Genomic DNA, 7300 nt, shown 5'->3' on the forward strand with positions numbered 1-7300 from the left:
AACAACATAGAAAGGAATTAGATTCAGCTAAACATAACATCAAACACATGGTATGCAACTCACAAATTATGTATAAAAAAACAATCATAAAAAGAAAAAAGAAATAACCTTTCCTCCCAACGATTAGCACTGAACAAAAGATGAATAGTATGATCATCCAAATTAGATTGATTGGAAAGATAAGCAGAGATCATCTTCCCAACAGCAGTATTTCGATCCGGAAACCGCCATAACTCAGCAGAACACCCAATACTTTGCAAGTGAGAGAGAAGCTGAATACACTGAGAGCTCTTTCCACTTCGATCTAACCCTTCTAATACAACCAAAGCACCTCTTGATTGTAAATTGGGGTTTAGGGCAGAAACTTCAATTTTCTTGGAAGAATCATTCTCCATTTTTGTAGCAAAAATTGAACAATTTAACTGAAATTTAACATCCTTGTTTCTCCTCTGTGCTCCTGCAAAGTGCACCCAAGAAACAACTCAGATCAATATTTTGGTAATTAATATCGAAATCCTGCTTCTGTTGCAAAGGAAGATAATTGGGCATAAATTATACATCATTAGTAGTTATTACTTGTGAACTTCACTGTCATGTCTTTTCCTTGTCATCTGCCATGTAAACGGACTATTAGGATCCACACCAGGCTGTGAAATTTCCAAACCATGTTTTTTAACCAAATCAACGTATCTGAAAATTCAATAAAAAAAAATGACAAAAGTTCTGTACTGAATAGCTCAAGACATTAGAGGATATGATGCAGAAAGAGTGCTAACTTTTCAGAATCAAAATTATCCACTCCCAAATCTTCGTCCCAGATAAATATGTAATCATATGGTGCCACAATGTCAGGATGTAGAAATCGTTTTGCATACCACCTTTAACCATACAATGAAAGAACGGATCAGTATGATAAAATTGATAATTAATCTGACCCAATTGCCTTAAAAACTAGAGTACTAACCATTTCGCACTAGTTTGCAAAATTACCAAGCAGAGACACAATTATGAATCATGTAAGAATAGCCAAAGTTTGCAAATAAAGCTTACTCAGCACACTCATTAATCTTCCCCGAATTCTGGCTTTCCACAATCTTCAGAATCAAAGACTTGTTTTCATCCAAGTACTGCCAAGATTTAAACCAACCAAAATTTAGAAATCAATAAGAAAAAAATATTTCCAGATGAGAACTAACCAAGCAGTATATATAGATGAAGCGGCTAATAGACTAGAATCATAAGTGAATTAATGTAACAAAGGATGGATATGTCATGCATAACCAAAGTGTATTACAGTACATATCAATTTTTACTTAAGCGTAAGGATCAAATGATTTGCAATTAGCAATGTTTTAGAATCTACCCCGGTAGCCCTAGACTAAGATAAAAAGCAATGCATACAACACCATTCCCTTATATAATTTCATATGTATTAATTGTTTTATCAATGATCATTTGATTCACAATAACTTCCTTTTATTCAACCATTTACAAGGGAACATACGGATTCTCCATTTTAATGAATCGGAGATGACAGTTGTTCATGCTTGAGACTTACAAAAAAAAAAATTGAAAATAATAATAATAATAATTCTGGGTTTTTTCCTCCAGATTTAGGACCAAAAGGCAGATCTTAGGCCAGGGGTTGAACCATGCTCTTAAGGTATGTTGAACAGCATGCCAGCAATAATCAAGCTGCATGACAGTATGTATGATGGATATCGACTTTTCGATGCTTACAAATGCGAGCACGTAAACCTTAATCATCTGTTAGGCTAATTACAACTAAGATAGACATAACAATGTATCACTCGACTGAAGTGCTCGTTCAGCATGCTTCAATGACTAAACCCGAGATCATAATGGACTTTTCAATTGCAATTAAGGCAGTAATAACTTAAATCATCAAGTAATGTACATTTGTACTAGACTAGAATAGATTAAGGCAGTAATAACTTAAATCAAAGTTTGCAAAATTACCAAGCAGAGACACAATAATTATGAATCATGTAAGAATAGCCAAAGTTTGCAAATTAAGCTTACTCAGCACACTCATTAATCTTCCCCGAATTCGAAGCCTTAAACCAAGAAAAGATTGAACATTAATAGAAGCAATCTTACCATAGGTGGAATTGACTTCAAAAATTCAACAATGTCGAGCCGAAATCGAACTTCAATTGTTGTTGCTGTAATTTGCTTGAACTTCCTCGGGTTTTTTGGGGCGAAATTAAGCGATTTTTCCACTCGAAAATTTCAGTTATTGCTCGAATTTTTGTTGCTGTAATTTCTTGACTTGAACCCAGAAAAAAACGTAATTCAAACAATTATTGTTGCTGTAATTTCTTGACTTAACCTATTGTTGCTGTAATTTCTTGACTGAAATTCGAACAAAAATTATTTATGACTGAAATGGGACGAATTTCTTAGGGTATATTGTGTCGCTGCCAAAAACCCTAGAAATCCCCCCACGAAATCCCCTAATCGAACTTGAAGACCGAAATTGAATTTTTTGGGGCTTTTAGGGTTCGAATTTGTATGCTTTTGAGTTGATTTTTTGCTCGAAATGGGGGATTTTTGGTCGGAAACAATCAATTTTTCTGGGTTTAAGGCTTCGAATTTCTTAGGGTTTTTAGTCTAAATTTTTGCTCGAAATTGCTCGAATTTGCAACCGATTATGGGTCTTCAACTTCACTGCGATTTCAGATGTTAAATTTGCTGGGGAAACGCAAGTTTTTGGCCGAATTTGTTGGATTTCAGAGACAAATTTGTGGGTGTTTTGCTGTAGAAATTCGCTGGGATTTAAGAACTCTTCGTTTTTTTTTCTTTTTGTATGGTGAATGTAGGTACCTGGTAAAAAACGCAGAAAAACCTAAAGCCAAAAGAGTTATTTGCGTCACTTTATTATAAAAAAGCGACGCAAATAACCTTGTTTATAATGTTGTACAATGTACATATGCGTCGCTCATTAGTAAAAGAGTGACGCAATTTACTTAATCACTTATTTGCGTCGCTTGCTAACTAATGAGTGACGCAAATAAGTTTATTAATTGCGTCGCTTTAATAAATAGGAGCGACGCAAATGATAGAAAGCTGAAATACACTTGAGTTTTGCGTCGCTTCTTAAATAATATGCGACGCAAATAATTTAAAAGAAAGGTAAAATAAAACATTTGCTTCGCTCCTTAGAATGAGTGACGCAAATATGGCGACGCAAATGTACATTTTTCTACTAGTGTTGGGATGAAATTCTGACACCTGGGATGTTTAAGGCTACGATAAAAACTGTAAAGGGGGATTTGAGAAGGAAATAATCCCTAACAGTTACATCCCTAAGTTTGACTAGCTTACAGATCCCTTCTTCCTGGCCTCCTGTGGTCTAAGCACTGAAAAAGGAAGAGGTGGGCAGCCGGATGAGTACTTTATATATCATTTTGTTTTACTCTTACTTTGTTGTTTACTAACCACCCATTCGGCCTTTTGCAAAGGAAGCAATGTCTCAACTAGACCCTAACAAGAAGCCAGGTAAGTCCACCTCTGCTTACCGCCTGATGGGTCGGCCAAAGAGCCAAAATTTAAAAAAAGATCAGCTGGAGAATATAAGCTCTTCTGCATTCGCCAACTTCTTTTTGGACTAGAATTTCATAGTTTTGTTTCTAAGTGTTGTACTTTTCAGGAAGAATCGGTGAAGCCGCCTATTCTTCCGACTCTTGAGAAAAAGCCCCCAAAGTGGCCCGCTCTAGGGGAGGGGCCGACGCCCACAAAGCATAGGAAGAATATTGATCACAAACCATCTACTAGCCAATCTGAATCCCACCCCTCTACAAGCGACAAATCATCGGCTGCCATGGCTGCTCTCAAGCAGGCAGAGGAGTCCAAATCCTCAAAGGAAAAACCTCCAACTAGTACTGCTGGCTCCCCAGGCAGTCTGTCCAGAAGGTGGAAGGACAAACACGCCCAGGTTCGGGTCGTTATCCCAGGTACCTCCGCCTTTAACCCTTTGTCTTACCCTCGTAAGGTTAAGACTTATAGTCAGTCGCCAACAAGTTCTGAAGCCAACCGGCCTATTGGAGAGATCAATGCCAACCTCTCACTAAGTGTTGCATGTGCAGATGCTCCCTAGGCACCGGGTGTGAAGCGGATTGCTAAGGACATGCTTGCCGCTGTCTCTATTGAGCAGCGTGACTCCATTAAAGGAGTTTGCTCCCTAAACTTTGAAATTTGGCAGATGTAACCTTCTTGTTAAGTTAACTTTTTTTCCAACTTTTTATTTAAGACGACTATATATTAACCTCCTTATTTTGTTGACATGATGTAGGCCATGCTAAGAGTGAATGGTCTTAAAACACCATTCAACGAGAAGCAAAAAGAGGTAAGGGCTCCCAACCTAAGGGTCGCTTCCAATCTTGACAAAGCCATGTATGATGTAAATAAGACTGATCTGCTGACCCAGGATATCATGTAATAACAGGCGACTGCAAATCTGCAAGTGAAGAAAGATTTATAGGCGGCCTAGAAGCGAGTGACTAAGCTGAAGGCTGAGCTTAAAGTGGTTAAGTCTAAGTTGGAGGAACTTCAAGATGTTGAAAAGGAGACGAATAGTCTCAAGGGCTAGAATGAGAAGTTACAAAACAGAGTTTTCAACTAAGAAAAACAGCTCACATCCAAGTGGTCCACTAAGGTTGAGGAAGAGAATAAGCTGCTCATTTAGGAGTATGATTCTTACTGCGTCACTCACATGAAGATGGTGTGGAATTCTCTGTTCCCTAATGACGATTAATTCATCTCGGTGTACCATTACGAGCAAGCTGGATGCATAGGCGGCCCAGGGGGCGGATGGCGGAGCAAATGTTCTGGCCGAGGACGAGGTCAAGGAGCGTAATTAACATTATCAAACCAATGAGGAGATGGCGGATGAAAATGAAGCCCAGTCCTCTCTCAAAGCTGATTAAGTTTAAGTTTCTTTTGCGGGCGAATGGCCATTTTAAATACATTTCCAGCCTGCGTGCTGAGTAACCATGTCTTTATCGACTATAGAGTCGGATATATTCAACAATTTCCTTTTCTCTAGGATGTATTCCGAGTAACAATACTTTATTTTACCAGCCAAGGGGTTAGTTTTCTTTTATGAATCAGCCGACCATCTTGTCGGCCTTTGCCTTAGAGTTTATTTGTTTTTTATATTTACATGAATAACTGCATCTCATTAGATACAGTCAGCATACCAGATGTTATTGTCCCTGGGCGGCTTTTTGTTTGGGTTTTAAAGTGGGTTAATTGACATGGGAATTCTTGATACTTTAAAGAGTATGATGAATTTCTATGCCTTAAACCAAGCGTATAGCCGGCCATTGACTATCCGGCTTTTTGAAACAAACGGCCATGAACCTTTTTCCCACGTGGCAGAATGTATGTTATGTTAGAGCCTTAGGACATAACTTCCCGTAATTACGCTCAATAAAAGCAAGCGGACCAAAATGTGTTATCTGCCTTCGCCCATCTGTTTTCGCTGAGTTGCAAAAACAGTTGGCTTTATAGCACAAGAGAGAAAACAGGCGATCATATAGGGGTCTCCTGCCCCACTTAAATAGGTACAAGGGGAAAACTTAGTCCCTCATAAGTTACTACCCAGAAGGCTAGGAATGAGCCAATTAGGCTACTTGATTTTGGCCTTCTGTGTATATTAGAAACAACGAATTTATTCAAGTTGTAGGAGAAGGGTTTTCAGACATTCAGGCCGGTAGTTAATATCCAATTATACACCCATCCATGCTTCCCATTGGGAATACTCTAAGTTAATAATTTCTAGCTATAATTTAAGCAAAGGCATTATGCAAAGTTCCGGATATGTTATTAGGCACAGCCTTACTCAGAATCTGTTTGTGTTCCCTTTAAATTACTTGTGCCAGATGACTATAAGTTGATTAATTTGATCGTTCAATCTTTTTTGTCTGTATGTGAATGTAGAGCACTTTGTCCACCCAAAAAAGGAGCTACTCTAAGCGACGATTCCACCCGCATGGGCATCGCCGGATGATTCCACCCGCATGGGCGTCGCCGGACGATTCCACCCACATGGTTGTCGCATGGACAGTGTCAGTTTTGGATAGAGTTTCACATTTTATTCATATTTTTTCCGTTATAGCTTGGAATTGATATTATAATATATCATTGGAAAGATAATTTCAAGGGCTATCCAACCATATAAAATTTAGATAAAAACTATGAGGCACGAAAATAATATCTGTCTATCTTTGAACATCTTTTAATTCGAATAGAATTAGGACTTTCAAAAAAAGGAGTTTTATTCAATTTCAAACTCTTTAATTTTATCTTTTCAAAACGGATAATTAAGATCTTTTAGGAACTTATAGAAGCTTCCAATTAATCCTAATTGGTTTAGGAATGGGATTAAATAATTTTGACCCTCCACATGATCATTGGGTCGTAGGTAAGGTGGGCTTAGGTTCGGTTTCGGCTCAGTTTAATATTTTGGCCATAACTTATTTGTTATAACTCGGATTTGGGCTTATAATATATCGTTGGATAGCTCTTTTAGAGCCCCATCCAAATATTCAATCATTGGACCCAGATTATGGACCAAAATAAACTAAAATAAAATTTTTTTATAAAAAGGACACGAAATGAATGATTTTAAAGGACACGAAATGAATTATTTTGGGTTTAAAGGCACGAAAAGAGGAAAATAAGTTATGGTTTGGGCAAATAGGCTAGAAATTGGGATGGTTTATGAAATAGAAATATGGATTTAAGCACTTCAAGATTAAATACTCAACCCGACCAATAATGGCGGTGAAAGGTTGTTCATCATCAGGTTTGGTTTTGGGGAGACATTTTTAGGTGCCTACAGAAGCCCCCACTTTGGCTGAGTTTGTAGAAACGTCAGTTTCGAAAACGATAGTCAAAGTAGTCGATAGGGACGGAGAATGATTTAAGACGTTCTGTGATCCTAAATCACTCTGTATACGACGATACCTGCTAAAAATGTTAATTCCACAGATAAAAGAGTAAAGGGATAGAACGCTTATCTGACACCAGTGTATCGGTGACAAATGAGTTTGGTATTTTCCTATGCTTGAAGGAATCCATAGGATATATGACGTTTGTTGAAATGCTTTCCATGGTTGAGGAAAGCCGACTGATGAGTTTGGTAGCTTTCTAAGCCTGAAGAAACCTACCGGATGACACTTTCCATGCTTGAGGAAAGTCGACATATGATTTTGGCGTTTTTCTATGCTTGAAGAAATCCATCGATAATGCTTTTCATGCTTGAGGAAAGCCG

General features: G+C 37.9%; 1 long non-coding RNA gene across 2 annotated transcripts; it reads right to left on the reverse strand.

Annotated features, from left to right (window-relative positions):
* Positions 1-440: 440 nt before the first annotated feature.
* LOC145600923 (uncharacterized) lies at positions 441-2300 on the reverse strand. Of its 2 annotated transcripts, XR_014104336.1 has the most exons (4): positions 2122-2300; positions 1051-1109; positions 777-878; positions 441-457 (listed from the first exon to the last, which is right to left on the reverse strand). It is a non-coding gene; the product is annotated as an uncharacterized LOC145600923 (long non-coding RNA). The 2 variants fall into 2 exon arrangements; XR_014104332.1 differs by lacking the exon at positions 2122-2300 and having other exon boundaries at positions 443-457; positions 965-1232.
* Positions 2301-7300: the final 5000 nt, after the last annotated feature.

Source organism: Chenopodium album, chromosome 1 (genome assembly GCF_948465745.1).
Source record: "Chenopodium album chromosome 1, dcCheAlbu1.1, whole genome shotgun sequence".
In the NCBI taxonomy this organism is placed as follows: domain Eukaryota; kingdom Viridiplantae; phylum Streptophyta; class Magnoliopsida; order Caryophyllales; family Amaranthaceae; genus Chenopodium; species Chenopodium album.